The sequence below is a fragment of the Macaca thibetana genome, chromosome 7 (assembly GCF_024542745.1).
Source record: "Macaca thibetana thibetana isolate TM-01 chromosome 7, ASM2454274v1, whole genome shotgun sequence".
Taxonomy (NCBI): domain Eukaryota; kingdom Metazoa; phylum Chordata; class Mammalia; order Primates; family Cercopithecidae; genus Macaca; species Macaca thibetana.
Window position 1 is genome coordinate 146,734,289 of NC_065584.1, and position 23,076 is coordinate 146,757,364.

Consider the following 23,076-nt stretch of genomic DNA (forward strand, 5'->3'; position numbering starts at 1 on the left):
ACCACTAACTTTTTCTAAGACAAATATTTTTAGTAGCCTTTCCAGGTAACTGTGGACATTCTTTGATACTCTATCAGTAGTGCCTCTCTCTCTCCTTTTTTTTTCAGACAGTCTCCCTCTGTTGCCAAGGCTGTAGTGCAGGGCTGTGATCATGACCCACTGTGGTCTTGAACTCCTGGGCTCAAGCCATCCTCCCATCTCAGCCTCCACCTCCCCATAAGTAGCTGGGACTACAGGTGTGCACCACCACACCTGGCCAATTTTTAAGTTTTCTGTGGAGACAGGGTCCCACTATGATGCCCAGGTCGGCCTCAGATTTCTGGGCTCAAGCAATCCGCCCACCTCGGCCACTCAAAGTGTTGGGATTACAGGCATGAGCCACCACGCTTTGTTTATTGTTGTTGTTTATCTCCAGAGATAATTACTTTGCATAACTGAAACTGTGTATCTTTTGACCAACACTTCCCCAATCCCCCTGCCCACAGCCCCTGGCAACCACCATTCTCCTCTCTGCTACTGTGTGTGACTACCTTAGAGTTCACATTCCAGGGGGCACGCAGGATCTCTGGCTTGCTTATTATTTCACTTAGCAGCATAATATCCTCCAGACTCATCCATGGTTGCTGCAAATGCAATATTTCCTTCTTTTTAAAGGCTGGATAGTATTCCAGCATGCATATATACCACATTTTCTTTATCTGTTTATCTATTGATGGACACTTAGCTTGATTCATGTCTTGGCAGTTGTGGCTATGTGCTGCCATCAACACAGGCATGCAGCTATTCGAGATTGAGATTTCACAGGAATATGAATTTTAACAAACACACCCGGTGATTCTGATACATGCCAAGGTTTAAGAAGCATGATGGGGCTGGGCACGGTGACTCACGCCTGTAATCCCAGGACTTTGGAAGGCCAAGGCAGGCGGATCACAAGGTCAGGAGATCGACACCATCCTGACTAACATGGTGAAACCCCATCTCTACTAAAAATACAAAAAATTAGCCGGCCATGGTGGCGGGTGCCTGTAGTCCCAGCTACTCGGGAGGCTGAGGCAGGAGAAAAGCGCGAACCCAGGAGGCGGAGCTTGCAGTGAGCCAAGATCGCGCCACTGCACTCCAGGCTGGGCGATAGAGTGAGACTCCATCTCAAAAAAAAAAAAAAAAAAAAAAAAAGAGGTGGTAGGAAACAGTGGTGGAGACCCTATAACCTTGGTGGAAATGGGAGCCTGTTGCGAAGATTAAACTGCAACTGGGCTTCCAGAGAATCACGAAATAAATGTTGACTTTGTTTTTAATCTTCCAAACCCCAGTTAAATTCAACAAAACCGATTGAGAGTAAAAACGGGTGTAACAGAAAAGACCCTGATCTAAGCAGGCTCTTGAGCCAGAAGCAGGAACAAGGAGGCTGTAGGGCAGCTGTCTGGGTAGGGAAAACGTGTTACTCATCCCCTGCTGTGGGGACACCAAAGCTCTGCAGATCAACTGTCCCAGCCTCATCTGAGGAGAGGAGCAAGGGTGCGGGACTCAGGTGGGAGGGCCCAGGGACCCCTGCCTCAACAGCACAGTGGGGTGAACCTGAGGGACAGACTAGCCCTTTGCTCCCCTGCGGCAGGCAGCTAATGAAGTTTTCTAAACCAGTTTACTGGGCCGCAGATATTGTCATCCATGGAGAACTCGAATTGTCAGAATCACCAAAGATTCTAAAACACAGCTGGTGGTGGTTCAGTGGGCTCCACTGGACTCCTCCTCTTCTGACGCTCAGAGGCAAAGGTCCTTTTCCTGATTTCAGGAAAGGGGGCAAGAGCGGCCACAAGGAAATCATGTGAGCAGGGAGAGAATCATGGCAGTTCGGGGTGAGAACACTGACTCCTGCGGATTAGAGGGCCACGTGACGGTAATGGCCAGCCTTAGGGCTGGTGGGCAAGGGTCTGTGGTGGGGTGGACCCCACCTGGGCTTGCATGCTGACCCCGAGAGGCAGCAAGAGAAAGCAGAAGTAGTTTTCTGCCTGCAGTGGAGGATCAGGTAGTGCCTTTCCCTGCTGCTTCCTTCTTGGGGCCCTGAGATCCTATTCTCCCTGCAAGGAAACAAAAAGGCAATTAAATGAGTGGGACTAGAAAAGACTGACAGGAGGCCGGACGCGATGGCTCACACCTGTAATCCTGGCACTTTGGGAGGCAAAGGCAGGTAGATCACCTGAGGTCAGGAGTTCGAGACCAGTCTAGCCAACATGGTGAAACCCCGTCTCTACTAAAAATACAAAAATTAGCCGGGCGTGGTGGCGAGTGCCTGTAAGCCCAGCTACTTGGGAGGCTGAGGCAGGAGAATCACTTGAACCCAGAAGGCAGAGGTTTCAGTGAGCTGAGATCACACCACTGCGCTCCAGCCTGGACCACAGAGTGAGACTCCATCTCGAAGAAAGAAAAGACTGACAGAGAAACAAATGGGAAAACACAGAGGAAGAAAGTCTATACTAAGCAAGAGCCACAGAGAAAATAAGAGTAGAAACGGGAGTGGGGGTAAAGAAAAGGGAGATGTGAGCAGATACAGGGAAAAGGAGAAGAGGACAAGTCCACTTTAGAAAGAGCAAGAAAGCTGGTCAGAGCCAGAGCACTGTCTCGGCTTCTGAATCATGTGGCCTGTCCATGGGCTCTCTGACCCGGCAGGGCCTTCCCTGGGGCCAGGCAGGCTGAAAGCAGGCCCGTGGTCTTCCCCAGAAGGTGAAAGCTTTAGACATGGGGACAAGAAGACAAGGAGAGGAAGCCATTGGAGCAGCAGAGAAGGGGGTGGAGGAAGGTGATCCTCCCTCATGATGGGGAACACACAGTGGACAATGGGGATAACAGCACCCACTCTAAGGTTATTGAGAATAAAACAAGACAAGGCCTGTGCAGTAGCTACCTCAGCAGCATCCCCCAAGGACTGTTCTGAGAACGGTGATGACAGCCTGCACCATCCAGGGGATCGTGGGGACAGTATGGAGTTGATCCCAGAAGCATATAAGGGGCAGTCAAGATTGACTAGCTGTAGAAAGAAGAGCAGAAAGAGGCCAGGGGTGGTGGCTCATGCCTGTAATCCCAGCACTTTGGGAGGGTGAGGTGGGTGAATCACCTGAGGTCAGGAGTTGGAGACCAGCCTGGCCAACATAGTGAAACCTCGTCTCTACTAAAAATACAAAAATTTGCCAGGTGTGGCACACCTATAATCCCAGTTTCTCAGGAGGCTGAGGCAGGAGAATCACTTGAACTCAGGAGGTGGAATTTGCAGTGAGCCAAGATCACACCACTGCACTCCAGCCTGGGTGACAGAGCAAGACTCCATCTCAAAAAAAAAAAAAAAAGAAAAGAAAAGAAAAGAAAAGAAAGAAAGAAGAGCCGGGCGCGGTGGCTCACGCCTGTAATCCCAGCACTTTGGGAGGCCGAGGCGGGCGGATCACAAGGTCAGGAGCTCGAGACCATGGTGAAACCCCATCTCTACTAAAAATACAAAAAATTAGCTGGGCGCAGTGGCGGGCGCCTGTAGTCCCAGCTACTGGGGAGGCTGAGGCAGGAGAATGGCGTGAACCCGGGAGGCGGAGCTTGCAGTGAGCCGAGATAGCGCCACTGCACTCCAGCCTGGGCGACAGAGCAAGACTCCTTCTCAAAAAAAAAAAAAAAAAAAAGAAGAGCAGAAGGAAGACCCAGAGTCTGTTCCTGGATTTCTGTTTTGGGTAACTAGTGGGTGATCATGACAGGGAATAAAGGAAATGTGGATTCTGGGGAGGAAATCAGTTGTTTCATATTATTAACATTTATATCTGGGCAGAAAAGTATAATGGGCCAATAAACATGAACATATGCTCCTCCTCACCAGTAACTAAAGAATGAAAATGAAAACAAAATCCTTATTTATCGGAATGGGATACAAAATTGAAAATATCCAGTACTGGCAAGGATACAACAGGCATTCTCATACATAGTTGATGGAAGTATAATGTATAAAACCATTTTGGGGAACAATTTGGAAAGATTTATCTAAAATGTTTATTGTGCTTTCTGTTTGATCCCATCATTCCCCTTTAAGGAATTTATTCTAGAGCTTCCGAAGTTAAAAGCACAAGGCTATTCCCTGAAGCTTGTTTGTATTAGCAAGAACACCTCAATTCCTCCACGATCCAACCATGTGATCTTGGGCAAATTACTTTCCCTGCCTGTGCATCAGTTTCCCCACTTGTAAAATTGGCACACACACACACAAATAGCACTTAGATCATTCATTTGTTAGGATTAAATGAGGAAATGCAAGACAAGCACTTAGCATGGAGCCTGAGCTGTGATCGGCGCCCAGCTAAGGTTAGCATTCCTATTCCTCTTGCTAGCAGCAGGGGTTCCTGATGGTGCATTAGTGGAGGGACTCTTAGGGAGGAGGGAATAGCTGGGCTTTGGGGGAGCACTGCTGCATGAAGCTGAAAGCCCAGAGCAGACGGGAGAGAAGATGAGTCTGCTTCTAAAGTGCCCACTTCAATCACAGCAGGGAAGGAAGCAGGAGATTCAGAGACAGTCTGGAGAGATGTGTAACAACAGTAGATGAAAAGGAGAGGTAGCTGGGATTCTTTGTTTTTTGATTGGGGAAATCTATAAACCAATGAGCCTCAAGGTTCCTGCGGAAAAGTCGCCAGCCTGGCCCAGCCCCAGAGTCTGGGGGCGGATTATTTAGCGCTCCCTTGCTGCAGAAGTGCACCTGGGCTTCCAGAACAAGCAGGGGTGAGGAGTGAGGGTGGCAAAAGAATGGCTGGTCTGGAGCTTTGTGGCCTCACAGTGCTGGGAACCCAGTTCAATCGTTCTAGGATGACTTTGGGAGCACACAGTGCCTTGGTCTCCTCGGTAGGAACGGGTCTGTGGCGTCATGAACCTGACTTTGTTCTCAGCAGCTGTGTCACATGGGATAATCCGTTGTCTGTACTTGAATTGGGTGGGCACAGCTCTTTTGCATTCTATCTGCCCACTTTTCTTACTGTCACTGCTCATGGGCTCAGAACTGCAAAGATGTTCTGGGCCTGAGCATCTCTTCCCCTCGATCCCAACAAACCTCCATGCTGTGTAGGGAATCTGGAACAGAGTTGAAGGAGTAAGCAGACAAGTGCATTTTGTGTGCTTACAAATAGCTCTTGAAATTTCACCCTTAGAGAGTCCTATGTTTTGGGATTCCGCAAGTATTCCTGACAAGTATGTTAACATTCATCAATTCACATCTGTGTGCAAATACATGTAATCCTACTGAATTTCCCTCGGAGCCGTGATTGGTTTAGAAAGACAGAGGTTTCATGAGGTGGATGGAGAAGAAGAGGGCAACTTCAGAACTCATGCCATTCACCAGAGGAAGGCAGGACTCAGTTTCATGATGAGGTAGGGGTTCTCTTTTTCTTTTCTTTTCTTTTCTTTTTTTTTTTTTTTTTTTGAGATGGAGTTTCACTCTTGTCGCCCAGGATGAAGTGCAGTGGCTCCATCTGGGCACACTGCAACCTCCGCCTCCTGGGTTCAAGCAATTCTCATGCCTCAACCTCCCAATTAGCTGGGATTACAGGCACCCTTCGGCTAATTTTTGTATTTCTAATAGAGACGGGGTTTCACCATGTTGGCCAGGCTGGTCTCAAACTCCTGACTTCAGGTGATCTGCCCGCCCCAGCCTCCCAAAGTGGTGTGAGCCACTGTGCCCGGCCCTCTGACTCTTGAAAAGCCCTGGAACCTGGAGCAGGAGAGAGAGTCTCCAAAATAAACCTGACCAGCTCTACAGGGTGGTGGAATTCTGGTAGAATGCAGAGATCATATGGCTAGGTATGGAAGATCTGCATTCCTGTCTCAACTTTGCAACTTAATAGTTCCATGGACCCAATTCCCCATAGCTAATCTCTCTTCCCTAGGTTATAAAGGAGTTGGTCATGCCTGCCCCAGAATTTGTTTGAATGTGACTGTGTTTTGAAAAATATTCCCACTGCCACCTAAGCTCAAGCACATTTTTTATCATTACTATTGGAAACATCCCACGAGGGCTGGCCTCAGGCAGGTCAATGTGGGAGCATGTTCTGGACGGCTGAGGCCGGCTGGCTGGCAGCCTTGGCTTCAGGTCTCTCAGAGTCACTCACAGAAGCACTGAAATGACCCACTCATCTTTGTTGAGATCTAAACCTTAAACAGAACAAGTCTAATTGACAGCAAGCTTCCTTCAAGGAGTTTCAATGAACAATTCAGGGCCTGCTCATGCTGGGATAAGATGGACAAAGAACTCTGGGTTTGTGCTTCTGCCCTGGGGAGTGCCTCTGCCAGGGCAGGCAGCCAGGGCCTGTGCCTAGGTCTCTCTACTAAACTTCTTTCTCTTGGGCTGGGCCACAGAGCCCTGATTCACCCCACAGCAGCTCCCAGCCCTGCCAAGAAAGTGTGGGATGGGGCCTGCACTGAGTGCAGAGTGAAGCAGGTGCCCAGTGGGCACAATGTTGCGTGTGCAATAAAGAAATTGTATAGGACTGCCCCTGCTCATGTGGATGGGAGAGAAGATGTAGGCACACAGTGGGGGCAATGCCCACTAGCATTTCATAAGTGCAGTGGTGGTAGGGGTGGGAAGAGCCCTGACCCCAAGTTAGACATGAGTTCAAGTCCTTATTCTGCCACCTTCAACCTTTCTCAGTCTCAGTTTCCTCGTCTGTAAAAGCAAGGATGAGACTACCAGAGCTCTCTGGCCCATGGTTGTTGTGAAGCGTTCTTGGTATTATGACGCACTGTACAAAAAACCTGTCATTATTAATGATGCATTATCAGCATTAATGATATATTGCTAATGATTCAAGTGCTGGAGGGACCACAGTAGAGGTGATGAGATTTGTGTGGCAGTTTGATGATCATGAAGCCTATTGGTAAATGTTATGAAGATTTTTAGATACAAACGACTGCTTGGCTTTACTTCTTATCATAGAAGTCAGAGCTAGGAAAAGAGAGATTAATCATCTAATTCAAGCACCTTATTTTACAGACAAGCCGACAGAGGTAGAGCCTAGAGACGCCATTTGATTTCTGTTTGCTTTATGCCATGCTTCTGGCACAGACCAGATGCCCAATGCTTGTACTCAGTACTAGTTGTTGTTGTTGTTGTTTTGGAGACAGAGTCTCACTCTGGCTGGAGTGCAGTGGTACAATCTGGGCTCACTGTAACTTCTACCTCCCAGGTTCAAGCAATTCTTGTGCCTCAGCCTCCCGAGTAGCTGGGATTAGAGGCACGTGTCACCACACCCAGCTAATTTTTGTATTTTTAGTAGAGACAGGGTTTTACCATGCTGCTCTCAGTCTGATCTCGAACTCCTGGGCTCAGGCAATCCGCCCCCCTCGGCCTCCCAAAGCACTAGGATTACAGGCACGAACAACTGCGCTTGGCCATTGTGCTTAGTACTTAATGAGACAGAACTGAATTAATTCCCCCACCTAAGGCTTAGTGAGTGCAGGACTGGGACTCTATGACACTGCATGGTGAGATGGAAGGAGAAAAAAATAGGACCTGAGATCGACGTGCACATGCACTTTTTCAACAGTCCTCAAAGCATCTGAAATACTTGAAGTACCTTTTAGATAACATAATTCAACTGCATTATTCTATAAGTAATAAAATGATATAATTATGTCTATGTGTACATACATAGTTTTTGGCAAGGGGAGGTGATGAGGAAAGAGTAAAGTGATCGTAATTCCTGCTGGTTACACATCCTGAACTGTAAATTTTCATGTATTTTAGTTTAGAGGTAACTCCTTCTCTTGCTGTTGAAAAAAAAATCCTCAATTTAAAATTAAATAGTTTCTTATAAATATGATATACACACACAGGTACATACATATATACATTTGTATGTATGTATCTATCTAGTCTACATATAATTTGCTTTCTTTTAAACTACAAAAAACTGTCCTTCCTAGCTGCATAATTAACACTGAGTTTTACCGCAGTGCTTCAACATCCTTGGCCTGGCTACTTCCTCAAATGACCTAGATCTGTTTTGATCCCTGGATAGGGATAGCATGCTGCCTAGGGAAGATTCTGTATTAGAAATTATTCAGGAGGTCTGGCTGCTTGTCAAAAGTCTTCTGCTCTTTACTACGGACCTTGGTTTTCTCCTTGGGTTTGGGGCAGGCGGGGAACACGTGAACTAGTGTTACTTTACAAACATGTATGTAATTGGGCTTATGATTTGACAGCAACTTTCTAAGTGCTTGCAAATATGAACTTATTTAATCCTCATAACCACCCCATGAGTTGCCATTATTACCCCTTATTTAATAGATGAGGCTAAATAATTTATTTAAATTCTGCAATAATTTAGGAACCCTTGGAAAAACCCTCTGCTAAAACTAACACCACTCTTTTTTCTTTCTTTCTTTTTTCTTGGTGTAGTTGGCAGGATTTAATACCACTCTTCAATGAAAAAGGAAACTTATCTGATGGCTCTTTCTAGTAGTAGATACTCTTAACTTTGGTGGGGGGTCATATACCCCTTGAAGAATTAGATGAGGCTAGGCGTGGCAGCTCACGTCTGTAATTCCAGCACTTTGGGAGGCAGAGGAGGGAGGATCACATGAGGTCAGGAGTTTGAGACCAACCCGGCCAATATGGTGAAACCCCCATCTCTACTCAAAATACAAAAATTAGCCAGGTGTGGTAGCGGGCACCTGTAATCCCAGCTACTTGGGAAGCTGGGGCAGGAGAATCACTTGAACCTGGGAGGCAGAAGTTGCAGTGAGCCGAGATCATGCCATTGCACTCCAGCCTGGAAGACAAGAGGGAAAGCTGTCTCAAAAAAAAAAAAAAAAAAAAAAAAAAAGAATCTGATGAAAGTTTTAGATCCCTTATTTGGAAAATACACCTTCATTGACAAATTAATTTGTATCCCAAAGTCATCTGTAGAATCCAAATGAGAAACAGTTATTATAGTAGAGGAATGCATCAGCACCCTCTGGGAGGAATTACAGCTTCTCTCCATGTGAACTCCAAACCATAGAGAGGGAGAGATTCTGGAATCTGCCTTATGCTCTGGGTGCGACATGCCCCTTCTTTTTCAATTATTCTAGATTAGAAATCATCTGGACAAACGAATAGCCATAGTGGTTATGAAAGGTGAGATTCTTGAGTACTTTCACATTCTGCATTATATATTTCTGCAAATATTTTCCTGTAAGCATGTATTACTATTATAATCAGACACAACATAAAGAAGAAAACCAAAGTCTGCATTATAGACAATCATAGATTTGCAAAATTTTGTGCATACAAGGAAATTCACTGCTGTTTTGCTTGCAGTTCTCCTACATGGCCTCAGTAGAGGAGAGGCTAACTCAACTATGGTGCCTCCTTCACTGGATTGCTGTGTGGCTGCTAAAACACCTGCAGGGTACCTGTGAATGTGCCCAGAGAGCCTCAGATACATTGTTAGGAGAATAAGGCAAGATGTAAAATGGTGTAGAGGGTACTGCAATTTTGTGGAGGGAAGAAAAAGGAATATTAGTTGATGCATCGAATACCTTTAGGAGGACCAGAAAAACCTGGCAAGAGTGATTGTCTCTAGAAGGTCTGAGCAGTAAGGGAGGCTTGCTGTTCACTCTGTACCCTTTCATACCTTTGAAATTTGTTCAATTTATGAATTACCTATTCAATAAATAGATAAAAATTTGTAAAAAGAAAGAGACTTTAAATGTCATTGAGAATCATCTCCCTGTTATCTAAGAGTTTTCTTCCTACCATAGAACCCTGCGTAGTCTGTCCTTTTTGCCTGGAGCACCCTTCTATACCCCAACCCAGCCTGCGGATCTCAGCTCAGTTGAGGGTTTCTCATCAAGGATATCTCCGGCCTCCTGTGATAGGTCAAACACCCTTTTATCTGCTCTTGTAACATCCAATGGGCCTTTCCATCAAACACTTTCCCAGTTGCAGTTTTACATACACTCCTGTGATTGTTCGATTCATGTTTGTCTCTCCCCAGGAGGTATAAGCTACATGAGAGAAGGGTCTTTGATTTTGCTCACCACTATATCCATAAAATTTGGAACACACGAATGTACTTGGTGCACTGGTATGGAGTAGGGTAAATAGTGAATGAATAGGGGGGTATACATGCCAGTCACCACCTCTACTACTGGTCATCAGGCCTGTTCTTATTTATTATTAAAAAATTAATTTAAAAAATTTTATCTATTTATTTATTTATTTTGAGACCACGTTATGAAACTGGCTAATTTTTATTTTTTGTTTCTTTTTTGTTTGTTTGTTTGTTTGTTTCAGATGGAGTCTTGCTCTGTCTCCCAGGCTGGAGTGCAGTGACGTGATCTCAGCTCACCGCAACCTCCGCCTCCTGGGTTCAAGCAATTCTCCTGCCTCAGCCTCCCAAATAGCTGGGATTACAGACACATGCCACCATGCCCAGCTTATTTTTATATTTTCAGTTGAGACAGGGTTTTGCTATGTTGCCCAGGCTGATGTCAAACTCCTGGGCTCAAGTGGTCCACCTACCTCAGCCTCCCAAGGCGTGAGCCACTGAGCCAGACCAGCCTGCTCTTTTTCTTTTTTTAGAGACAGTCTCTCGCTAGGCTGGAGTGCGGTAGCGTGATCTTGGCTCACTGCAGCCTCAAACTCCTGGGCTCAACTGATCCTCCCACCTCTGCCCCTCAAAGTGCTGGGGTCTGAGGCATGAGCCACAGTGCCAAGCCAGGCCTGTTGTTAAACATCTGAGAAGCAGGATCTCACAACTCCCTCGAGCTGTCCATTGCACCTTTAAATTCCTCTCACTGTTGTTAATTTCAGCTCATAGTGAGCTAAACTGAGTCTTTGTGGCTTTCTCCCACTGGATTTAATTCCACCTCAGTAACACAGAGAGCAGGACTAATCCTCTTTCATATGATTGCTTTTAAAATATTTGAGCATATAGAGTTTCCTTTTTACCTAACTATGAATCTTACATTCTTTCTGCCACTACTAACTGACTGAAAGCCATTACTAACTCTCCTTGAGAGTGGGGAAGGTGTCACCTACATTTCTGTTATCTGTAGCCCTCAGCTCTGGGTTTGGCTTAGTATATGTTGTTTGGATAGAATCATTTTTTATATGGCATCTTTTGTATTACTTACCCTGAACATGTTCCACTTTGCCTCTTAAAATATTGGCCAAAATGCTGGACAAATATCATAACTTCAGTCTCCCCAGTGCACCTTATTTCCATTGTCCGTAACTCTAGTAATGCCAGCTAAGATCCCATGAGCTTTGGGGGCAGCCACTGATGACACATAGTCAGCCTTGTTCATGCTGCTCTCCTTCTTTCTGTTGTTCAGAGCTCCTGTTTCTACCCTAGAGCATTACTGTATGTTGGCCCTTATGTATAAAAATCCTGCACTCGACTGCTCCCAGGCTCATTAGAATGGCTAATGTTACAATGTTGACTTGTTTTTCAGACTCTCCAAAGCCAGACCAACAGCTTCATGAAATACCGTGAGTTCCACACCAAGAATGACATCACCTTTAAAAAAAATAGGTCCACTTGGACCTACATGCCACGGCAAATACTATTTGGGGCTGACCCACAATGGTTCCCTCTACAACACCTTTACTCAGTGAGTATCTCCAGAGACGAAAGGAAAACTTGAAGGTTTGAGCTTCAAGTGAGAGTTTTTTTAAAGGCCCAGCCTCTTTACTCATCAACCCTGCTGCTCAGAACTCTGATGAGACCCATTCTCGAGAGCTCTCATAATGCTGAATCTAAGCTCTCAGCATCAGATGACTCCTGGGTAATGTGAGCACGGGCACATCATTGCTAATGTGCGCTGTGCTTGGCAGAACGCCACAAGGCCGATATGTCGAGTGTAGCTTCTCAGTCTCTTAGCCAAGATCAACCGCAGAACCAGTCAATCTCCAACATCGTAATAACTCCTCTGTGGGGAACATGGGGAACATAGCCTGACCTGGTAAGGGGACAGATGCAGTGATTTAGTTTCTTTTTCCCATATTCAGCTTTCATGAGCCATATGACAAATGAGCAGAGGATCAGAGCATGCTGGGAACTAATGAACCAGAGGGAAAAATTCATTTAATGACTTAAGTGTGTTTTATCTAATGTGAAATGTAGGTCAATTCACTATAAATTTATTCATAGGGATTATTTGTCCTTAGCCTGATTACATGACATGTGCTGCAAGATTCAGCCCTGTGAAAAACAGAACAGGCCCTGCCTGTCTGTGTCCATCCTTACCTTCCCCCAGCATCCCTTCCCCTCACACACACACACAGGGTGGCAGGAATCTAGCAACATCCATCAGTGCTTGTCTCAACAGATAAGACTGATTTCAAACTATTCAAAACACTGATTTGGGGCTGTTCATTTTATTTTTTCAGACGGGGTCTCACTCTGTCTCTCAGGCTGCAGTGCAGTGGCACAGTCATAGTTCACTGCAGCCTCAACCTCCTGGGCTCAAGAGATCCTCCCACCTCAGCCTCCCAATAGCTGAGACTACAGGTGCACCCCACTACACCTAGCTAATTTTATTTTTTTCTTTCATAATTGAGATTTTATTGATTGAGGATCAGTACAGACAATTCTTAACATACGCAACAAAAATCTAAAAAGCCATGAATTGTAATTCATTTTTAAAGTTATTCCAGTGACTTCCCAGCTTGAAATTCCGAAGCAAATTTTCCTTAAGAGGCTATCAGGTACCAGTATCTTCACATGTTGATAACCTGTTACATACATCCCACCAATTCACAATTGGAATAGCGTGTACACTACATATTCAAATTTTTAATCTTTCACAGTACAGTAACAAAGGTATTAGGAAATCAGGACTACCACAACCAAAGTTGCAGATTGCACATAATTCTCACAGGGAGAGCCGTAAAAAAAGAGTGGTTTTCTTTAGGAAGCAATTCTACTAAAAAACAACATGGGAATAGAAGTAATTTAAAATGTTCAAGACATTAAATGCAGGACTGACTACATATTGCCATTTAATATGCTTTGTATTATAGGATATGAAAACTAACCCCCCATCTATGGAAAGTTAAGCTGACACCAGAGACAGTCAAAGCTTCCCATAATTCAATATCCCACACTATTTTCTGGTTGTACCAAAAAATTAACAACCAGCAAATGATTTCACCTCTTAAAAAAAAAACATTTACACTTAAAAAATGGGATGAGATGGGATTCCCTCCTTCTCAAAAATGTTTCTAGAGCTACTAAAAAGCTTGTATTTACAAAATAGTTGATAAAAATATTCCTCTGGATTGTACCAGAAGGGAGACAGAGACCACTGATAAGACATGGTGTATGGTGTTCATCAGACTCGGCTTCCTTCTCTCCTGCTTCATCAGGGAGGCTGGACTCTCCTCAGTTTTCATTTCACTGTTTTCTGCAGGTAATTCTTCTTTAGTTTCTTGGTTAGCCACTTCAGCCTGTTTTCCCTTTGCTCCCCTTTTCCCTTTTGTTTGCATTTTTTTATCTGAAGATTTCTCCTTCGCTGCTGCCTTTTTTGGCTTCGCTTCCACTTTTGCAGGAGGTTTAGCTGACAACCGCGCTGATCTCCTCTTGGGCTCTTCCTTGGCAGCCCCATAGGTGGAGCTGACCTTCCTCTTGGGCATCCTGGTGGTGAGGAGGGCACGTGCCGTGCCAGATGCCTGCGGGCCGTGGCGCACCAAGAGCCTTCTCGAAGCTGGGCTGCCTGTCCGCTGCCACTTCTCCCTCCGCCCGAGCTGCTGAGACCCACAGCGAAGGTGGTGGGAGAACGGAATGGAACTGGATCGGGAGCCCGCCTCCTAATTTTCTAATTTTTGTAAAGATGGGGTTTTGCCATGTTGTCCAGGCTGGTCTCAAACTCCTGGGCTCAAGCTATCCTCTTGCCTTGGCCTCCCAAAGTGCTGGGATTGTAGGCTTGAACAACCATGCCCGTTTTATTACATTTTTGGAAACACTTGGAAAAATCTAAAGGCTGGACACCTACACAGAAATTCAGATGTATTGCTGAGTAGAGTCCAAAAGAAAAATTAGACAAGAAGGAGAGAATTTCATCACTCTGTTGGTCCAGCCAGGTATGTGTCACCAGAGAGACAAATTTATCAAACTCAACAACCAGGGAATGAGTCTTGGGTGGTTTGGCTAGCAATGGTTTCTCAACTCTAAGAAACCCAAGATAACAATCTTAGGGTACTTGTCATCACCGTCATTGTTGTTATTATTTTTTAAAATGCAAATTAGTAACTGAACAGGTCAGCTTGCATTCATGTCCCGTTAGCTTCCTTAGCTTCATTACCTCTTAGAATAAAAAAGAATGTTCAGTCCTTGGTCCTAAAAGATAGGGGTCATAAAGCAATTTGAAGGAAGATTTGAACAAAGGCTTAAAAAAAGACATCGATTCAAAATAGATGCCCACAAGATCATATTTGGGGAGGAAAAATGTGTGAGGACCTAGTTCACATCGGTATAATTTGTGGTTTACTGCAGCAATGTGAAAATCTTATCATCAAAAATCATCTTTCTGACTCAGAGAAGAGAATAATGAAATTGTAAGCTTCTTTTTCTTTTCTAAGTTTAGCATTGATTTTAGAAGAAACATATAGGGAAATACTAAGAAACATTAACTTTTTTTTTTGAGACGGAGTCTTGCTCTGTCTCCAGGCTGGAGCGCAATAGCGTGATCTCGGCTCACTGCAGCCTCCACCTCCTGGGTTCAAGTGATTCTCCCGCCTCAGCCTCCCGAGTAGCTGGGATTACAGGCGCATGCCACCACGCCTGGCTAATGTTTTTTTTGTATTTTTAGTAGAGACAGGGGTTTCACCATGTTGGCCAGGATAGTCTTGATCTCTTGACCTTGTGATCCACCTACCTCGGCCCCGCAAAGTGCTGGGATTACAGGCGTGAGCCACCGCACCCAGCCAGGAGCACTAACTTAACATTGAGCACCTACCAAGTAAAGCCAAATGTCGTACTTTTTCCCATGCCAATTTCATCTCCAAAACAAAGAACAGGATAATCTTTTCATAATTCTGTAAATTCTAATGCGTTTTACAAGGGAAAACAAAGAATGCAACTTTTTTTTTTTGAGCCTGTTACCCAGGCTGGAGTGCAGTGGCACAATCACTGCTCACTATAGCCTTGAACTCCTGACCTCAAGCAATCCTCCCACTTCAGGCTCCTAAGTAGCTGGTACTACAGGCATGCGCCACCTCACCCAGCTGATTTTAAATTTTTTTGTAGAGACAGGGGTCTCCCTATGTTGCTCAGGCTGGCCTCCAACTTCTGGGCTCAAATAACTTTTTGTTTCATGTGTTTCTAGTTAAGAAATGAGACCATTAGGTTAAATGCACTCTCCTTATCTTCCCTAGGAATCATGATTTAGTTTCCCCCTTTTTTTTTTTTTTTTTTTTTTTTTTTTGTAGAAACAATGGAGAGGCCAGGCTCAGCAGCTCGCCTGTAATCCCAGCCCTTTGGGAAGCTGAGGTGGGAGGATCACTTGAGCCTAGGAATTCAAGGTGACAATGAACTATGATCACACCACACTGCACTCCAGCCTGGGTGACAGAGTGATACCCTGTCTCCAAAAAAGCAAAATAAAATAAAATAAAATAATAAAACAGAAAACAGTGGAGAACTCTAAAAAACCTTCAAAGTAACTTCTCAAGTCCTATAAAAAGACTTAAATTGCATTGTTCCTGGATGACGGGGGTTTGAAATGTAAGTAATAATAATGTCCTATGTTTGTTTGAAATTTTACAGTTTATAACGTGCTTTCACTCATACTATTTTATCTGATTCTCATATTGCCCTGTGATTCTCAGCAGAGCTTCATCTTGCATGAGGGGTTGGGTTCCATAGTAAACAAGGAAGGTGAAATCACATACACTTAACATCTCCTGACCATGAAATAGAGGATACACAATTTTGTGTCTATGTAAATAAGTTTGTTTGCTTTAGAGGCCAGGATATACCAAAACCTCCACAACTTAAAACCCAGTGAGGTGGCTGGGTGCAGTGACTTACACCTGTAATCCCAGCACTGTGAGAGGCCAAGGCAGGTGGATGACTTGAGTACAGGAGTTTGAGAATAGCCTGGCCAACATGGTAAATCCCTCTCTACCCCAAAAAAATACAAAAATTAGCGGGCACGGTGGCACATGCCTATAAATCCCAGCTACTCAGGAGGCTGAAGCAAGAGAATCGCTTGAATCCAGAAGGGGGAAGTTGCAGTGAGCTGAGATCACACCACTGCACTCCAACCTGGGCAACAGAGTGAGACTCCATCTCAAAAACAAAAATAAAAACAAAACAAAACAAAACAAAAAACCCAATGAGGGACACTAAGACTTGATAATAAGCGAGAGTTCCATGTCTCCTACCTCACCCTCACTCCAAGGCACAGGCTCATTGAGAGGAATGGCTAGTGGAATTGCCCAACCTGTTTAGATTCTTATTCTTTCCCTCTCTTTTTTTGTCAAGGGTTTAGTTGCATTGATTAGGGTCCAGTCAGAAAAACAGAAACCATTCTAGGTATTCAAACAGAGGGGCTTTATTACCCGGAAATAGTTGCACAGGGGATAGGAATGTCCAGAAGAGAGTTAAGAAGCTGATATGGTTTGGCTATGTCTTCACCCAAATCTCACCTTGAATTGCCATAATCCCCACGTGTCGGGGCAGGGCCAGGTGGAGGTAACTGAATCATGGGGGAAGTTTCCCCGCTATTGATCTCGTGGTAGTGAATAAGTCTCACGAGATCTGAGTTCCCCTGCACAAGCTCTTTCACCTGCCGCCATGTAAGATGTGCTTTGCGTTTCCTTCACCTATCACCAGGATAGTGAGGGCTCCCCAGCCATGTGGAACTGTGAGTCCAGTAAACCTTTTCCTTTATAAATTACCCAGTCTTGGGTATGTCTTTACTAGCAGCGTGAGAACGGACTAATACGGAAGCCAAATAAAAGACAGTGAAGCAACCCAGCCATTCCCGATTTCTGAAAGCCTCTGCCACCCCTCGGCTGGAGGAAATTACACCAGAACTAGGGGCTGGGATCACTGAAGTTAAGCTGGAACAAGGTAGGCCTGTTTAGCGAGACCTGCAGCCATAAAGGAAATGCAGCCACTCCTAGTGAAGCCACCCAAGAAGAGAATAACGAGGAGAAATACTGAGACTTTCTTCCTGCCCTCCAGTAGATTCCACAAATTCCCATGTTACTACTGCAGCTGGTGCTCTTTTGCAGGCACGATTTCCTGGCTGGAGGTCAACTGACACAGTCCACTACATCATCTCCAGGTAGAATAACACTGCATCCAGGAAGGAGAAAACGTGTGCATGACCTCAGCTATTACCATTGCCTGTACTACCCTGGCTAACCAGGAGGTCCTGAGTCTGTCAATATAACCTTTTCATTACTACTACAGCCATCATTTGAGAAAGCCAACACATTAAGGCTATCCATAGCCAAGGAATCTCACTCCTGCCCACTGGTGTCTTCTGTAGGTGGATCATAGCTGGAAGACAGCAGAAAGGGCGTCTGTCAGATGTAGCCTGTGGGGGTCAGCCCCCTTGCCCAAGACACAGCAGATGAAGGGTGAGGAGTGGAGCTGAGGACAAATAGCAGGTCCAGCAGTATAACTAAATTCTCTTTGTGCTAATTGTATCCCTGAATTCCTGCACATTAAATGTGCATATGACGTGTCACCACTGTACATATTACCACTTCCAATTGACACTTGAGGAAACTAAGATTCAGGTTAAATAATTTGCCCAAGATTACAGAGGTAAGAAGTCCTGGACGTCCTCTGATTCTGATATCTAATGTTTTTGCCTCAACCCCTGATTCCTTTCATACGGATATGTTGGAAAAGGACTAGGACATCTGAGGTTTTAAAAACGCTTTTATATACTCTTAGAACTCTACTAATCCAGGGGATTTTAAACTGAGTACTCAAGTTCTGAGGTCCACAGACTATTTCAACGACAGAGTCAACAGGACCCAAGATCCACCCTCCACTTCAAACCTTGTGGCAATCTAATCTGGCATGTCTCAGGATTCTAAGTAAAATTTTAAGAAAATGATTCTGCTAAAAGAATAAAATTGTGTTCTAGCTGATCTCTCCTAAATGAAAAAGTTATGGCTCAGAGAGGGTCTAGTTAACAGCAGGCTTAAACCCAGACTTATACCCAGGTGTTCCCGCTTGTTACTCAAGGCTCTTACCAGTGAATTGTGCTTTATGCTTACTAACGTAGTGAGGCAAGAGAAAGGGAGAAGCAACAGGGAAAGGCAGGAGAAAGATAGACATCAAGCAGAAAGATGGCAAAAGAAAAAAAAAAAACAAAAACCAGAGACCAAGCAGGAAGATGGCAAAAATGCCATTGTGTTTTTGCACTTGGGGCAAAAACAAAGGTAACTGTCAGAAATCTGGCCGGTTCGTGGAAGGGCTAAGTGAAATCAAGAATAATCATCAAAAAGTGGAAGCAATCCAAATGTTTATCAGCCAATGAACAGATAACACATGTGGACTATCCACATGGTGGAATCCTATTTAGTCATAGATACTGATCCATGCCACAACATGGGTGCCCCTCAAAAACATGCTGCTCTCAGGCCTGTAATCCCAGCACTTTGGGAGGCCAAGGCTGGTGAATCACAAGGTCAGGAGATTGAGACCATCCTCGCCAACATGGTGAAACCCCATCTCTATTAAAAATACAAAAATTAGCCAGGTGTGGGGGCACGTGCCTGTAGTCCCAGCTACTTGGGAGGCTGAGGCAAGAGAATCGCTTGAACTAGGGAGTCGGAGGTTGCAGTGAGCTGAGATCGCGGCACTGCACTCCAGCCTGGTGACAGAGCGAGACTGCGTCTCAAAACAACAACAACAACAACAACAACAACAACAAAAAACCGTGATACGAAGTGAAAGAAGCCAGACACAAAAGACTACACATTGTTTGATTCCATTTATGTGGAATGTCCAAAATAGGCAAATTTGCAGAGACAGAAAATAGATTAGTGATTGCCAGGGGCTGAGAGTAAGAACAGAGAATGCCTGCAAAGGGACCTAAGGTTTCTTTTATGCATGATGGAAAATGTGCTAAAAACTAGATTGCAATAATGGGTGTACAACTCTGTAAATTTACTAAAAATCATTAGATTGTACACTTAAAATGAGTTAATTTTATACCTCAATACAACTATTATTATTTTTTTTTTTTTGAGACAGGGTCTCACCCTGTCACCCAGGCTGGAGTGCAGTGGCATGAACATGGCTCACTGTAGCCTCAAACTCACAGGTTCAAGCCATTCTCCCCCCTCAGCCTCCCAAGTAGCTGGGACTGCAGATGTGTGCCACCACGCCCAGCTGATTTTTTGTATTTTTTTTGTGGAGATAAGGTTTTGCCATGGTGCCCAGGCTGGTCTCAGACCCCTGGACTCAAGGCACCCACCTGCCTCGGCATCCCAAAGTGTTGGGATTACAGGGGTGAGCCATTGCACCAGGCCAAAATTAAATTTTTCTTAAAAAAATGAAATAAAACAAAGACGGACTCTAGCCTGTGGTCTTGATGGCACACAAAACTTGCACAATAAAATCTCATAAGAAAAAAAAAATCTTGCAATGGCTATTGAGGTAGGTGAGGTGTGGCCATTCTACTATTCCTGTGTCGAGTCACACAGGGCACCTGCCTTCAAGCCCGATAATGGATCTGTCATGTGGTACAATTGTGCCCTGAGATTGCCCAACACTTTTATGTCCTGGCTTTACAGACTATAAAAGCTACATAGATGCAGATTTGGGGTGAATACAGTATGAGAATAACAAAGTTATTGTTACGTCATATCTCTTGGCACCCCTCATTGTAACGATCTGCATACTAGTCTGTATTCCTTTCTAGACTGTAAGTTCCATGACAGCAAGAACTATAACCATCTCATTCACTGTTTTTCTCTCCACCACAGAGCACAGGCCTGTTTCATGGTCTGTTCTAAATAACCATTTGTTTAAGTAATGTATTATTTATTTTGTATTATTATTATTATTTTGAGATAGGATCTTGCTCTGTCGCTCAGGCTGGAGTGCAGTGGTGTAATCATGGCTCACTGCAATCTCCTCCAACAGAGCACAAGCTATCCTCCTGCCTTAGCTTTCCAAGTAGCTGGGGTCAAAGGCATGCACCACCATGCCCAGCAAATGTTTACTTTTTTTTTTTTTTTTTTTTAGAAATGAGGTCTTCCTATGTTGCCCAGGCTGGTCTTGAACTCCTGGGCTCAAGCAATCCTCTTGCCTTGGCCTCCCAAAGTGCTGGGATTACAGATGTGAGCCACTGAGCCCATTCTAAGAATTTTTTAAATTATTGGGAACTCTCTAAAAAAAGTAGTGATGCTGATTCAATGATCATAAATTAATCTAACTACCATGTATTTGGGAACACAAGCACATTCCTACATGTCATTTTATTTAATCTTCACAGCATCCCTGTTATGCAGATATTACAGGTAGATAACTCAGAAAGCTGAAGTGATTTAGTTCAAGGTGGTGGAGAAGGAATTCAAATTGAGGTTTCCTGATGCTAAGTCTCAGAGCAGTTTCATTTCACCTGAGTTTCACACAAGCAGAGATGGGCTCCTCGACTTTTGATAAGGTTGCAGTCCCCATAAACCCATCAAAAGCTGAACATATCATAAATCAAAAATGCATTTAATATACCTAGCCCACAGAACCTCATAGCTTAGCCTCACCCACAGTTGGGCTAAATCCTCTAACAAAAAGCTTATTTTATGAGAAAGTGTTAATATTTCCTATAATATATTGAATACTATACTGAAAGTAAGAAACAGAATGGTTGTATGGGTACTCGAAGTACAGTTATTATGGTACTTTTTCAACTTGGTTCTAAAGCAATGATGCAACTTAAGATTTTTCAACATTGCATTAAAATCACTGTAAAGTTGAAAAATCTTAAGTCGAACCATGGCAAGTCAGGATCTGTGTGTATGTTGCTTTAGATTTCTCTGATGATTCGTATCAAACATACATAAAGGGACCCTGACTGAAAAGTTCAATACTTTTTATCAGGAAATGACCATAACTGCTTAGTGATTTTTAAAAATTCGTTGATAAATAGAGTCAAAATGTGGAGTGGACCACAGAGGTCTCAGGGGAATAGCTATCAAATGAAGGATAGTTTTTATACGTCAGAAATCTGTTCTCCAACTCATGAGCTCAAGTGATCGGTCCGCCTTGGCCTCCCAAAGTGCTAGGATTACAAGTGTGAGGCAGAGGTTGCAGTGAGCCAGGATATCACGTCTGCACCCCAGCCTGGGCCACAGAGCCAGAACCTGTCTCAGGAAAAAAAAAAAAAAAAAGGAATCTGTTCTAGGAAAACATTGAACCAGGAATAACTGCCTATGAAGACTTAAGCTTTGCTTGATACTCCTAAAATTTTATTAAATTCTCTTAAGGAAAGAAAATAAACTACACTGGATACTTTACTGAGCAACTTTTAATAAAAGTATATGATAAACCTAACAATGACCACAAACATGGATGAAGAGATGCAAGCTTCCAAGAGTGGTTGTAACTGCCTTGGACATTATTATTCCTTTTGATTATCCACCCTTAGTGAGTGGTCCTCACCATGCTGAGGAGACAAAACCTTCCTTCTTCAGCTCTTCTCTATTCTTGCCTCCCATAGTTAGCTGCTTCCACACAGCCAGTGGCTGGGACGGTTCTATCATTCTCTCTTACTTTCCTCCCTTCCTTCTCCCTCCCTTGGTCTACTGAGTCCCACTAGAGCCTTAAATATGCTCATTTTTTTAATCTTTGAGTAAGCTATTCAAGAATAATGAAACCTCGTGCCTTTAATGCCAGCACTTTTGGAGGCCAAGGAGGGTGGATCACCTGAGGTCAGGAGTTCGAGACCAGCCTAGCCAACATGGTGAAACCCCATCTCTACTAAAAATACAAAACAATAACAACAACAACAAAACTAGCCAGGTGTGGTGGCATGTGCCTGTAATTTCAGCTACTCAGGAGGCTAAGGCAGGAGAATTGCTTGAACCCGGGAGGCAGAGGTTGCAGTGAGTTGAGATCATGCCACTGCACTCCAGCCTGGGTGACAGAGTGAGACTCTGTCTCAAAAATAATAATAGTAATGAAACTTTTTGATATTATTACTCTTACTGAAGATAGGAAAAGAAAAGTATAATCAACCCTGTATTCCTACAAAAGAGTGAGGCCCCAGGTGTCAGGCACAGTGTTGGGGCCACGTCAGTTTCCATCTCAGGTCACCAGAGATCTGGGTCAAGGATTTGCTTCCTCCTGTGTTCTTTCTTAGCAAAAGCATAGTTTATTAGAAGTCTAGATGCTCAGGGTTGGAGAAAATTACAAATATGGTTGTGTAAAAACTCTCTCTGTGCTTTTCCTCTACTCTCACGCCACAACAATCATCAACACAGAAGACTTCTGTGACCAAATGTGTGGGGGTTTTCCCCCAACACCAAGCAGGGGACACCAGCTCGGTATTCTCTAGTTCATTTCCAACACTACCTGGAGATGATATCAGATCCCATAGGTTGCAGGCTCAGTCCTCGAGACTGCCCCCCTCAACACATACCACTCACCTGTCCGGGCCTCTGGAACTTCTGACCAACTGGTTTCAAGTTGGGGCTCCCATAACTCCCTTTTGGGTTGGATTAATTTGCTGAAGCGGCTCACAGAACTCAGGGAAACACTTACATTTACCAGTTTATTATAAAGGATGTTGCAAAGGATACAGATGAAAACATGCATAGGGCAAGGAATGGGGGAAGGGGCACAGAGCTTCCATGACCCCCCTGCCCGGGTGCCATCCTCCAGGAACCTCCATGTGTTCAGCTATCCAGAAGCTCACTGAACCCTCTTGGGTTTTTAGGGAAGCTTTGTGATGTGAGCGTTCCTTCCCCCAGGGAACAGGGCAGGACCCTCTCACGGGAGGGTCTTAGGACCCACAATCAGAAAGGTGGGCGAACATTAGAGTCCGGCCTTGGAGCAGGCGAAAGGAGGGCAGGAGACGGTCAGAGGCTGCCACTGCAGC

At 44.4% G+C, this 23,076-nt stretch overlaps 1 pseudogene; it reads right to left on the reverse strand.

Moving 5' to 3' along the window:
* Positions 1-1,441: 1,441 nt before the first annotated feature.
* LOC126959298 (non-histone chromosomal protein HMG-14-like) lies at positions 1,442-13,636 on the reverse strand (annotated as a pseudogene).
* Positions 13,637-23,076: the final 9,440 nt, after the last annotated feature.